At 49.9% G+C, this 14295-nt stretch overlaps 1 long non-coding RNA gene across 1 annotated transcript; it reads right to left on the bottom strand.

Annotated features, from left to right (window-relative positions):
* Positions 1–3343: 3343 nt before the first annotated feature.
* LOC149354875 (uncharacterized) lies at positions 3344–8814 on the bottom strand. The gene is made up of 3 exons (XR_016291391.1): positions 5363–8814; positions 4088–4252; positions 3344–3713 (listed from the first exon to the last, which is right to left on the bottom strand). It is a non-coding gene; the product is annotated as an uncharacterized LOC149354875 (long non-coding RNA).
* Positions 8815–14295: the final 5481 nt, after the last annotated feature.

Genomic DNA, 14295 nt, shown 5'->3' with positions numbered 1-14295 from the left:
CTCGCTATCTCTCTAGAGATCAAAGAAACAGACACCCATCTCAAGACGGCTCGAAACACATGCTCGCCGGTGCCGCTGCATGTCTGCAACAGGTCGTCCTTCAGCAGAGCTGGCGGTGGCGTGGTTTGAAAACGGCGGAACGACGCGCGCCCGGACGCGGCATTTCGCAGATGTGACCAAGCGTCGAAGCGGGGCTGCTTTTACCCTTTTGGCTGAGCGCACCACCGCCCCTGGCGTGCGGCCATCACTCACGGTTCGAGTGAGTGATTTTCCAGGGGGGTGCAGCCGCCCCCCCTTGCCCCCCCTCCGGACGCCCATGGAGGAGAAACTGTGAGCGCCTACGTAGCCGCGCTCAAGAAGCTCGCTGCCGACTGCAATTTTGGAACGCTGTCGACAACAGCTACCGGGCAGGAGGGAGACGCAGCTTCTTCTGCTAACACCACCATGCTTCCCTTGGACGTGATGTTACGCGACAGATTTGTGTGCGGACTGAGTGACGAGTCACTGCAGCAGCGCCTGTTTGCTGAGAAGGACCTCACATTCAGCAAAGCTTACGACATCGCCGTTCGAGCGGAGAGCGCCGGTCACCAGCAGAGAGGGATTCGCCGGAACACCGAGCCGGTATACCAAACAAGCAGCCAGGTGCGCAAACCTTCTGTTGTTGCAAAATCGGTTAAAAAGGCACAACGCTGCTGGCGGTGTGACGACCAACACAACCCCCATGGAAGTCGATTCCAGTCAGCCACGTTTAATTTTTGCCACAAGCGAGGGCATATCGAGAGAGCATGCATTACGAAACGGAGACTTGCCAAGATAAAGTCACCTTCCCAGCCTAATCACAGCGTCAACGCCTCAAGAGAATACGCCGCTATCTGATCTCCATGGAACAACATCAGCAACACCATCTGTGTTGTACGACCTGCACACCATGAATCTCGGCACGCGACCGAAGATTTTTACAGAAGTAAGCGTACATCACCAGCTGATTAAGTTCGAGGTGGACTCCGGCGCGGCCTGTACTCTGATCAGTGAGGACACGTTCCGAACTTCATGGCCATCTGACGCACCAGCCCTGCAACAAGACGACACGCACCTGGGAACGTGGTCAGGACAGAATCTGCCACTATTGGGCTCTGCCAACGTGCAGGTTAATTACAACGGCCAGACCCATACGCTACCTCTGCTTGTTGTGAAGGGCTCAGGATCAAGCCTTCTAGGGAGAAACTGGTTTTCTCCATTAGGCGTGATGATATGCGGCATACACCAGACGCCGAGCCACAACATGGTTGAGCAACTGCAAGAGAAATACGAAAGAGTATTCTCGGAAGAGATTCCAGGAAACGAAGGGCCCCCGGTCACACTGGAGTTGTTGGACAACGCGCAACCAAAATTTCTGAAGGCCAGGCCGGTGCCGTTTGCTCTCCGAGCTTCAGTTGAAAAAGAGTTAAACAAACTGGAGCAGCAAGGTGTCATCGAGCCGACGCAACATTCACAATGGGCCACACCACTTGTGGTAGTTCGCAAGAAGAACGGCACGTCATACGCCTCTGCGGAGACTACCGGAGCACCGTCAATCTTGCGACTAAAGCGTCCTCGTACCCGCTACCAACACCTGAAGAAGTATTCAGTGTACTACGTGGCGCAAGAGTCTTCAGCACATTGGACCTCACCCAGGTGTATCAGCAGCTCAAGGTGAGCGAATCAACTGCTGAATTATTGGCCATTAACACTCTGAAAGGCTTATACAAAGTCAAGCGACTGCCTTTTAGTGTAGCTGCAGCCCCGGCCATATTTCAAAAATTCATGGAGACAGTGCTTCAGAGCATTCCTGGAGTTTGTGTCTACCTTGACGATGTCATCATCAGTGGCACTTCTTCTGAAGAGCATGCAGCGCGCCTAGAGCTCGTTCTCGGAAGGCTAGCAAACGCTAATTTGTGCATAAGCAAATCGAAGTGCTGTTTTGCGGTGCCAGAGGTGCAATTTCTGGGACACCCAATTGATGCGGAAGGCATTCACCCTACCGAGGACAAAGTGCGAGCGATCACAGAAGCACGAGCACCAACAAACAAGCAGGAGCGACAGGCTTTTCTCGGACTCTTGACGTTCCACGACCGGTTCTTGGAACAAAGAGCTACCGTGGCCAACGACCTATACCAACTCCTTCGGAAAGATGTGACATGGACATGGTCGCCACGCCATCAGCAGTCATTCGATGCCCTGAAAGACCTCATTCGAAGATGTACAGTCCTCCGCCACTACGACGAAAGGAAGCCTCTGCTTTTGGCTTGCGACGCATCTCCGTACGAAGTCGGCGCGGTTCTGTCGCAAACTGACGACCAAGGAAGGGAGGCCCCCATCGCCTTCGCCTCACGTACGTTGTCGCAAGCAGAACGCAACTACGCGCAACTTGACAAAGAAGGGCTAGCCATCGTCTACGCGGCGACACACTTTCATCAGTACATTGCCGGCCGAAAGGTGACATTTATAACCGATCACCGACCGCTATTGGGCATTCTGGGACCACAAAAGCCTATGCCACCAACCTTGTCTCCGCGAATGACACGTTGGTGCATCAAACTCTCAGCGTACGACTACGATCTGGTCTACCGCAATGGGAATAAACATCAAAACGCCGATGCGCTGAGCCGCCTGCCACTAGATGCAACTGTTGACGAACCCTTTCCACCAGGAGACGTTCTGATGTTCGAAGCACTGCCAGAACCTCCGCTTACAGCAGGCACAGTTGCAGCATCTACGCAGAAGTGCGCAGCTCTCCGTCTAGTTTACACAGCTGTTCAACAAGGCAACGTGCATAAACTCAAAGGGGACAACTTCGACGCTTACCGCAGGCGAGCTACTGAGTTGAGCACTCATCGCGGCTGCATCATATTTGGGTCCCGATCGAGTTGTGATTCCGAGTGAACTACGCGCACAGGCTATCCCACGAAACACAAAAAGCGCTAATAGACGTCTAAAAAAAGTCTTGGAAAGAAAAGCTTGACATCTAAAAGAAGTTTCAGCTAAGCAGTTTTTTAGACTTAGACGTTTAGTAGCCCTCTATTAGCTCTAACGCTACGCTTGTATACGGCTAGAAAACTTCTGAGGTAGAACTTTTACAGAATTTTTTTAGACGTTCCTTTTTTTTCGAAACGGGTGCCTGGATTATTTTACGCATTTGAATACTGATTTCAGTGCTGCGTTTAAACCCTCTAAAGCTTTAAAAATGTTGTTGTTCATTTTTCTGGTATACACAACTCAAAAAAGAACTCAAAGCTGATTTGAAATGACCCGAACAATGAGCCCACATTACAAGGGATGTATGGCTGTAGTAATGAGGCATAAATGCATGTGCTAGCACACTTTTCAGTCACTGCGTTACTCTTTATTGAATCCAGTGCATACACCCACACAAAAAAAGAAAAGGATCAGGAAATTAATGTTAGAAGCCACGGAGGAGGTAGCTTCACTGGGTTGGCTGACGTTACAACGGTAAGCACTTGGATGGCGGGGAAGTGTCGAGCAGCAACCAATTGTTAAATCAAAAATTAATTCGGCCCCGGGCCTTGTTCACAACGGATGCGTTGATGAGCAAGTTGCTGTGACGTGGATGGCACTGAAGAGCTCGCTAGGTGTTCCAAAAATCGCTTTTCTTGCACGGAGGATGCCAACTAGACGGTAACAAGGGGAAGTCAAATCCAGCTCGGTTCAGCAGCCTGCACAAGTGAAAAATATTAGAGTAACCAAAAGCACAGTCAGTCAGGTGCATATGTAGAATGGCCAATGAGGAGTCGGAAGCAAATAAGACCAGGAAATGGCAAGGAGTGACAGCACAGGCAATAAAATAAGCTAATTAAAAACATCGATGCATATATGATGTCACTGCAAGCGGCATTTCAGCAGAAGGCTACGGCTCACCATAAACTCAAGAAGTCAATCACTGTGGAGGCCTTTAACAGAAGCAAAATCGAAACAGCGTGCATGGACACTGAAAGCCAAGCAGTCAATAGCAAGTGCACTGCCTTACTGTGATGCACACTGTACTCATAGAACCTCCTAAGCTGCATCTTGCAAACAGGCTTTCTCTTACCTGCAAGATGTGGCTGAATCAAAAGTGGTTGATGTTTGACATCTTGCACCGTCGCATGAAAACATTGCAGAGATGCTGCTGTCCTGGTAATGCCTGCATCACTTCAGTATACACCAGAGATGTGTTATATCTTGGACCTTAACTTGACAGCCACACAAGGCACATCTGAAAGATAAGACAATTAAAAGTGCGTGTGTATAAGGTTCCTAACACTGCATTGCCAAAGAAGCCCTTTCTAATCTGTACGATGAAGCTCAAACAGTGGGCAAGAGATTACTTACACCACTGCACAAGAAGCATTAGTCCAGATTCCCACCTCAGAAATGAAACAATCTCCAGGCCAAGTCATCTGAACAACCAGGTACAAGGTGCTGCTATAAATTTGCGTGAAACTAGACCAGGTCCTTGCTCCTCCGGCCAACAGTTGGAGTTCTAAAGGACAAACAAATAATGGGGCTTGTGGAATGAACATTAGCAAAGAGCCTAGACATATACAAGAAATCATGAAGTGAAAGAAAAGGTGTCAGCTGCAAAGCGTGCCTACCAAAACTCGAGAAGTTAAGCAAGAAAGGAGGTCCTCTGAAAACCACTGTTGAACAGCCTGTACACAAAACGAAATGTACACAGTGAAGTAGGGTCAACGCCAGCTGTGCACGGTGCAATGGTTTTCCAAAAAATAAAAGCTGCCATGCCTGCAAAGATCCGTAGTACTTCACTGCACTGTCAAACAGCCTGCACACATACAGAGCAGCACCACTGAGTAAACTACCTTTGTGCCGGGGCTCTCAATCGCAATGAAATAAAAGCTTGACGCAGTTAAGATAACCAAAGCCTTTTTAACGCGAGTTTCACTGACGGCAATCACAGCAAGGAGAAATGGAGCACACAGGTGGCCAGATGAGAGTCCTTGGCAAGAATAAAACCCTGCCAGAATGCAATAGAGCACAGACTTTAATCAATGTGTGGGAAAAAATCCGCGCCTTATCAACCTACGCTTAAACAAAGCTGGTTGGTTTGAAGCTTTGTCACGTTCACCTTGTCACCGCCTTGATAAAGCAACTCGCATGCGAGAGCAGCCTAGCTGTATCCACTTAACAAAAGCTCAAATACATGCAAATGCCCTGTTTTAATACATTCAACGCTGCACTTTGGTACGTAAAACACTGGCTGATACTGTTTTGTGATTTGTAAACCAAAGGTTCAATGAGGCGCGTTAGTGGCTTAGCCGGCAAAGCCGACGCTTTCACCACAGAAGAGAAATGGAACGTTACTTACTTTTGCGGAAAACGAGGCTCACATCTCAGTGCAACACTGGTAGTAAACGATACCGCAGAAAAGGGGGAAAATGCAAACTGCAGCGGCGTGAAGTGCCAACCAGCGCGGAAAAAAGTGCGCAGCGAAACATACTACAACGTGCGCAGCAACCGCTTCGCGCGCGTAGCTCAGTAGCTATCGCTAGGCTCTGCAACGCCAAATGACCAAATGAAGTACTAAATTTCTAAACGTAAAAGTAAACAAATCATCAAAGAACCAAAAAACAAATTGAATCTAATACTTTCATGTAAAACTAAGCACTTGCAGCTTCCACTAAGATTTTTTTTTTTGCTTTAAACGGTTAAAACCACTTTGGCAAACTATGCATCGCCACCGTGCGGAGCGACACCAAACAGCAAGCTGCGGCGTGACAGCGTGACTCGAGAAAGATTGCCTCCAAGATACGCCGCCACGAAAAGATAGCGCGCGGGTGATCTGCGCGATAAACCGCACGAGCGAGCTCGGCGTAGGCGGCGGGAAGGCGGCGAAGGCAGCGTGCGCTGCGCCTGTCAATCCGCATGCTGCCGCCAGTTAGCCGAGGCGTAACAGAGGCGTTCGCAACATGAAGCAATTTTTTTCGCTCGCGTAACTACCGTCGGCTTTCAGGGCCATTATATGTTACCTAAATCCAGCCTTACGAGTGGCGGGTTAGCTGCACTCGATGTGGAACGTGATTCGGGCTCCGTAGGAGAAAACGCGCTTTCTGTGTTCGAATACAAAGAGCGACCGGTCTTTGCACCGGCGCGCCTGTTCTTCGAAACGTCAAGCAGGAGGGCCATCTAATTTATGTGCCGTGGTTTACAGCATGTTTAATCCACGGTGGCAACTCTCTGCTGATTGCTGGCGCATCTCCTTGACGTGGTCTCAAGTTCCACGTGTTAGAAACAAGTCTAGAAAACATCTGACTACAGATGTTTCACAGAAGTTTCACAGCAAACGTCTGACTGCAGATGTTTAAGAGACGTCGCAGAGGAAACTTCTTCTTCTCGACATCTATGAGACGTTTGAACACAGCGCAAGACGTTTGTAGTCATTTGAAGCTGTTCCGAGACGTTCGTAAGACGTTTTGTGTTTCGTGGGATGTCTCTCATCCACGCTGGACATCGAGGCATCGTTGCAATGAAAAAGTGTGCCAGAAGCTACATGTGGTGGCCTGGCATTGACAACGACATCGAAACAGTGGTGCGAGAATGCAAGCCTTGCCAGCTGGAACAGCCGGAGCGCCCCGCCGAAAGCTCCTGTCCCAGAATGGGAAAAGCCAGACACACCATGGCACACATTGCACATTGATTTTGCAGGACCAATTGAGGGCTGCACTTTCCTTGTGGTCGTAGACGCCTACACAAAGTGGCTTGAGATAAGGCAAATGGGACAGACGACTTCAGCAGCAGTCATTGACAACCTCCGATCACTATTTGCAACGTTCGGCCTGCCACGCAAGGTAGTATCGGACAACGGAACACCGTTTGTGTCTGCGGAGATTCTCAAGTTTTATCGCGACAACGGGATCTCCTCAGTCACATCGGCCCCCTACCACCCAGCGACAAACGGACAAGCCGAGCGCTACGTAGCCGAGCTAAAACGCGCCCTTGAAAGAGATCAGACAGGCTCGCTGCAGCGCCGCCTTGCGCGCTTTCTCTTCAAGCAGCACACGACGGTTCAGAGCACAACAGGCGAGACCCCCTCGAAAATGATGTTCGAGCGTGAAATGCGAACCCAGCTCACAGCCATCCTCCCCGAGCCAAAGGCAAAGACGTTCCGGGAAGAAAAAGCAATTCCGCGCTGCGGCACGCTTAATGAGGGGCAGCGCGTCCTCGCCCGACAGTTGGCTCGTCAACATACATGGCACAGTAGCACGCCGACATCTCAACCAGCTGCGTAGATTTACGACGCCGTCTGAGAGCTGTCCGCCAGCGGAGAGAACACGTGCACCATCTTCCCACATAGCCTGGCACCTCTCCCCGGAAGAAGAGACTTCGCCCAGGACAGACCTAGGAGACACAGCGAACAACAGCCAGCCTACAAGTGTTTCTCCCCCGAGCGTACAAAGCCAGCGCGCCTCCACGCGTGAGCGCCGACCCCCTGCACGCTACCAGGCAACTTTCTAAGGGGGAAGGAAGTGTTGTGTCCCCTTATTGCTTTTGTGTGTGTGTTACCCCTGCAGTGTCCCGTCCGAACGGCCACTTGCCCCTTCTTCGCGCGCTGTCGCCGATGCCCCACACGGTGCGCCCCCGCATCCTCCTCCTGTTTTGGGAAGCCACTCCCTCCCGTGGACGCTTCTCCGCTCCCTCCTTTCTTCGGGCGGCCAGTTCGGCTCCTGCCTCGGTCGACGTTGGTCGCACCCTCATCAGCTTTAAATAAACAAAGTCTTAAAGTACCGTGTGCGTCTTTCGCTGCATTGAACACAGCGACCGGACACGACAGTTAACTTATTAAATAATGAGCCATGCAAATGCGATCTTCATTGGTAATGTCTGAAAAAAATGCTTTTTTATTTGCTTGGCTTGAAGAGAGGTGCATAGGCGAATAGATAGAAGTTTACCTCGAGCTACAATGAAGTTACGTTTGCTCTGCAGAGCTCAATATTCTGCTTGCAGGCCTTATTCTAGCTGCTTGATAACTGGTTTTGGTCCGGTATTTGCTGTTTTCGCCAGGTTCTGATTGACCAGCAATTGTAAAATTCAGGTAATATGGGATATCGCCACATGATTTTACTGATACCTTAGCGACGTTTAATCGTTTTCTGGGATAGGTGGTCAAAAAACTTACATGTTGAAGCTCGTGGGAGCGAAAATAGAGAAAAAACTATGCTTCGTATATTCCTATATACTACCGGACTACAGTGCTGCTTCAAACGTCGCGCTTAGTGGCCCGACGAGCGCTGAAGGCGACTGGCAGCAGCTGTTTTTCTTTCTTTTTTTCGCGAAGAGATGCCCGGGACGTAGTCCGGGTGATTGCCACCTGAAAACGGTCCCCTGCGTTCAATTTACGGTCACACTTACATGGAATGTCGCGCCCAGACTTCTCATAATGAGAGCCCGACAGAACGCGAACAAGCTGCAGACGTTGATTCTTGTACTGTTCGCCGCGCGACTGAAGAGCAAACATGCGGATTAAGAGACGCAAACTATCATATTTCGATGCAGAAATGCTCCGCGCAGCCAATACGTCGCCTAACTTTTTCCGCTCTACGGCCGCTGCGCATCGCTTTGGCCCATATTTAAATGCGATAAACTTGAGGAAACTTGTGCCGCTGCCTTTATTCCGCATTGCGGTTCAACCACCCGCACCACAACTCGCCGGAATATTGCAAAATGCGTTCAAAAACGCTCAAGCGAGGCATACCCAAGGCACACGGTACCGGCTTTTGCCTACACAACGAAAGTCACTGCTGACTCCAGCGCCGCCGCATCTACGTGACATCACGGCCCGACGCTTGTTCTTTTACCCTCGCACGCAGGCTGCGGGCGCGCTCCTACTCTCGACACCAGTCGCCATCTGTCGGCGCGCGCGGCCCGATGGACTGCGGGTCGCGCAGGCGCCGCGCATGGAACGCGTGTTTACTTGTTCGCTTCTGTCGTTATCACTTAACGTATGAGGGTGTGTGCTGTGCGTCACTACTCATATTTCCCCTCTACCAGACAGTTCTGCGGTTATCTTGCGCGCACTTACTCGTTAACGTGACATCCGAGTGTAGTCGGCCAGGTAGCGTTCGGACTGGAAACCGGTACTTCTAAGCAGACTTCTGCGCTGGCGTGTCGTTTGTTGTCGCCTTTTATGTGCGCTATTATCTATGATAATTTTATGCATCAGAAAGTAGATTTATTGATGTGACTCAGTGGAGTAGTAAGTGGATAGGCGAGCTGCAGACTAAAGGTTGTTCCGATGAAGCGCGCGCGTTTTCAGTCACCTGTACGTGTTCAGCATCGTTGCGCTGTACTTGCTCTTAACACATTTCATGCAGAGGATTGTAAGCACGACCGCTACCAATTTCAGCAGCTCTTTCCGCACGCATGTCACAGGAATCGGGGGGGGGGGGGGGGTAAAAGGTTTACCGTAGTATATATCTTTCTGCTGTTGGTATCTACCTTAATCATAGGAAAATATGCGCGATTTCATTGCATTCTTTCACACTTAGCCAAACGGCTACGCAAAGCTGTCACACGCGGCGAGAGCTCCCGAATAAAATAAACGCGACTTCGGATCTCAGAATTCGGGAAATTTAGGCTGGATTCGCTGGTCATATCTATATTCAAGCTTTGATAAGCGAAAGTATGTTTTATGCATGGTTTATGCACCAGGTTGCATAAACCATGACGAAATTTATTCTCTGTTCGCGCTGCTACTCGGTTAAGCTCACAGTGGTAATTTGTTGATAAACTGGCACACCACGCACGCGACAAAAAAGCACTTTTTGTGGGGGGTGCTTTATGGCCCGCAGGAAGGATTAATAGTGCTTGGGAATTGGAACTGCATGCTAGCCACACACCTAATGCTTGATTTGAAGAAAAAGTTCTCTTTGGGGTGGAGCACCACACGGTAGCGATATAAGTAAGAGCTTTTTTTTTCTCTCTTTACCTTCTTCTTCCTGTGTTGTGTTCGCGCTGTTGATACATATAAGTACGAGCGCGCGCTAAGCGCCGGCACAATTAACGTCAATATAAAACTAAATGCCATTATAACTCATCAATGTTATCGCTTTGATAACGTAAATACTTCCTGCATCACAGCCACGCTGCAGAAGTATGCTCGCGCGGCCGCAGAGCTGCCGCAGCCCCGCAGTCCCCAAAGAAACGCCCGCACCGCGGCGCGCCAGTCGGCGGAAAATGGTAGCGCCGGGGAGCGGCTCTGGATTCTGTTCTATTTACGTTTCAAAGAGATAACACTGATGCGCTATAATGGCATTTAGTTTGACATTCATGTTAAATGTGCCGACGCTTAGACCGCGCTCGGGCTTATATCGCTACCGTCTTGCTCCGCCGCAAAGAAAACTTTTTGTTCAATATCAAGCATTAGGTGTGCGGCTAGCGTGCAGTTCCAATTCCAACGCACTCTTAATCTTTCCTACCGGCCATAAAGCACCCCTCACAAACAGAGCTTTCTTGTCGCATGCGTGGTGCGCCGGCCGTTTATTAACAAATTACCGCTGTGAGCTCAACTGAGTCGCAGCGCCAACAGAAAACAAATTTTGTCATGGTTTATGCAACCTGGTGCATGAAAACATACTTTCGCTTAATTTATCAAAGCTTGAATAGATATTAGCAGAGAAGCCAGCTTTCACGAATTCTGAAGTACGAAGTCGCATTTATTTTATTCGGGAGCTCTCGCCGCGTGTGAGAGCGTAGCCGTTTGTCCAAGTGTGGAAGAATGTAATGAAATCGCGCATATTTTCCTATGATTAAGGTAGATACCAACAGCAGAAAGATACTACGGTAAACCCTTTACCCCCCCCCCCCCCCCCCCGATTCCTCTGACATGCGTGCGGAAAGAGCAAGTGAAATTGGTAGCGGTCGTGCTTACAATCCTGTGCATGAAATGTGTTTAATGGGAACAAGAGCAAGCTCAGCGCAAGGATGTTGAACACGCACTGGTGATCGAAAACACGCGCTTCGTCGGGACAACCTTCAGTCTGCAGCTCGCCTATGCAGTTACTACTGCACTGAGTCAAATCAATAGATCTACATTCTGATGCATAAAATTATCACAGATGATAGCGCACGTAAAGGGCGACAACAAACGACACGCCAGCGCAGAAATCTGCTTAGAAGTACCGCGGTTTCCAGTCCGTACCCTACCTGGTCGGCTACCCTCGGATGTCAAGCTAATGAGTAACGTGCAAGATAACCGCAGTATACTCTCTGGAAGAGGGAAAATGTGAGTAGTGACGCACAGCACACACCCTCGTAAGTTAGCTGATGGAGCACAACAACGGCAGAAGCGAACACGTAAACATGCGTTCTAAGCCGGCGCGACCCGTACTCCCTCGGACTATACCCTCGGACCGCGCGCGCCGACAGATGGCGACTGGTGTCGAGAGTAGGAGCTCGCCCGCAGCCTGCGTGCGAGGGTAAAAGAATCTGGTCCATAGGCTCGGCTGAACAGTCTTGCTATGGATAATGCTAAGGAGAAAGCAAGAAGACAGACGGAGGCGAGGAAGAATTAGGCAACGTGCTTTCGCATTCCTTTAAGTAAACCAGAGTTAAACCACAGCCAATTTTTAAAATATTTCCTTCGGGAAAACAGGGTGCGGCCCATACGCGGGTGCGTTTATGTGGTATGTTGAATTTTACGAGTCGAAAAATGTGTGGAAATTTTACTACGCCGCGTACACCCCGCTAGAAGTGCAAAAAGAGCACAAACCCAAGTCGTTCACGGCCACTCTAGTGCAAAGAAATATCTAACGGCAACACAACACGCACTCGAAAACACAAGCGAGGACTACGTGATGTTAGAAATAATCCCAAACAGAAAAGGGGACAACAGTCTCTTTATTGTGAATATATACAACTCACCGGAAAACCGGGGCACAGGGCTGGCGGACCTATTACGCAAAGCCATTAGACTATCTTATAAGAAGGGATTAGTAATCACGGGGGACTCAACGCCCCGCATCAGGCATGGGGATATCGGACGGCCTCCCCTAAGGGAAACAAACTATGGACAGAAATCCAAAACTTAAGGCTCACGCTACTAAACAACCCGCAAGACCCCACGAGGATAGGCAATATATCGTCAGCGTAGACACGTCCCCAGACTTGACGCTAGGCAAAGACCTCGAGGGTGAAAGATGGTCAAACACAGGACACACCATGGGTAGCGATCACTACATCATAGAGATTGAAACACAAACCAGGCCGATGAAGGGGAAGCTGCGCGAAACGAAGCTGACAGACTGGGACACCCTCCGAAAAGTCTGGGACCTGCTCCGAGGGAGATATCGGATCTAAATCAATGGGTTGAGACACTCAAAAGAGACGTAAACAGTCACACTAGACAGACCCCAACCACCGCACATGACATCACAGACTCGAGGCTGGCCCACATGTGGGAAGCCCACGAGAGCCTCTTGAAGAGGTGGAAAAAACAGAAACACAATAGAAGGCTAAAGAAGAGAATATCGACACTCGAAAAACATATAGAAGACTACACAACGAGCTTCAGCGTCAATACTGGGGACAAATTTGCGATGAAATGAATGGAAAGCTAGGGTGCAAGAACACGTGGCACCTTCTTCGCCACTTACTAGACCCAGGACAAAGTCGGCGGCACAAGGGCAGCTTAAACGATTGATTCACAAATACCAGGGAACAGCCGCGGACCTAATAGAGGAACTGAAGAGCAGGTACCTTAACACAGACAAAGGGGGTTCATCTCCAGCTTACCAAGGAGCAGAGAACACACAGCTAGATGAGGACATCTCGATAGCGGAGGTATGGAGAGCAATGAGTCAACTAAGAACCACGTCGGCAGCGGGGGCAGATAGGGTAACCAACAAAATGCTAAGGAACCTAGATCTAGTCTCGGTCACGGCAGTCACAGATTACCTAAATGAGATATGGAAACGAGGTAGTCTATATACTTCACAATGGAAACATGCCAAAGTAATCTTTATTCCAAAACCCCCGGGAAGAAACTTGAAGTGGGCAACCTCAGGCCGATATCGCTAACGTCCTGCCTGGAGAAGCTGATGAAACATGCCATATTAAACAGACTCCAGGAATACGCAGAGGAAAGGGAGGTATTTCCTGAAACGATGCTAGGCTTCAGGAGCAAGTTGTCCACGCAGGACGTCATGCTCCAGCTCAAAGCAGACATCATAGACCCACCCAACAAAGGGGGCGCCAAAACTATACTGGGCCCAGACCTACATAAAGACTTCGATAACATCAAACACGAGGTCATACTAACTAATCTGGCGGAGATTGCCCCTGGAAAGCGGACCTACGATTACGTAAGGGACTTTCTAACCGGCAGAACCGCAGAAATAAATCTAGGAGACATCCAGTCAGGAACTATTAAGCTGGGAGACAAGGGAACTCCGCAGGGCTCAGTGCTCTCTCCTTTCTTATTCAACCTGGCGTAGAAGAACCTACCGCCGATATTGAAGACTGTCGAAGGTATAAACCATATGCTATATGCGGATGACATAACAATATGGACGCATACAGGAAACGATGGGGAAATAGAACAAAATCTCCAACACGCGATCGATATTGTCCAGGATTACGCGGAATGGGCAGGACTAAAATGCTCGCCAAGCAAATCCGAACTTCTGGTGGTGGTGGTGGTGAAAACTTTTATTTTGTGAAAAAGAGTTTGGGAGCCACAGAGTGGCCCCGCTACATGGTCGGCGTCCCTAGTCCGGGACACCGCACGACGAGGCCCCGTCTCTCGCCCGTTTCACCAGAGCCCTTTGGGACTCAAGCGAGGAGCAGTTGAGGAGGGCAGTCTCCCATGCCTCTCTGGAAGGAGTAGGGGAAGGGGGGAGGTGGGGATTTTGAGTACATGCCCACACCATGTGGAAGATATCACAGGTCTCCCCACAGTGTGGGCATCGCCCATCCGTGTTAAGATCATAATGTTTTATTATTGCAGGACAGAGTAGAGTACCTGTCTGCAGGCGCCATAAAGTTCGCTCCTCCGTCTTACTCAGCCCTTTTGCAGGGGCCGGGAAAAGGCGGTGGTTGTCGCTATAATGTGTTAATATTTCCCTGAATCGCAGCAGCGGCTGGTTAGTCTCCGAGCCAGAAGAGCTGGGATGAGGAGCCCGGTGAGTAAGCGCTCGGGCAGCTGCGTCAGTGGCCTCATTACCTCGTAAGCCCTGGTGGCCAGGAGCCCAAATGATTCGTTTGGGTGTTGGATCAGTGGCAGTCCGTCGTAGAATACAAGCAGCT

The sequence above is a fragment of the Amblyomma mixtum genome, chromosome 3, assembly GCF_055824585.1.
Source record: "Amblyomma mixtum isolate Tamu chromosome 3, ASM5582458v1, whole genome shotgun sequence".
Taxonomy (NCBI): domain Eukaryota; kingdom Metazoa; phylum Arthropoda; class Arachnida; order Ixodida; family Ixodidae; genus Amblyomma; species Amblyomma mixtum.
Note: the sequence above shows the minus strand (reverse complement) of the source record. Positions and strands in the feature narration are given on the sequence as shown.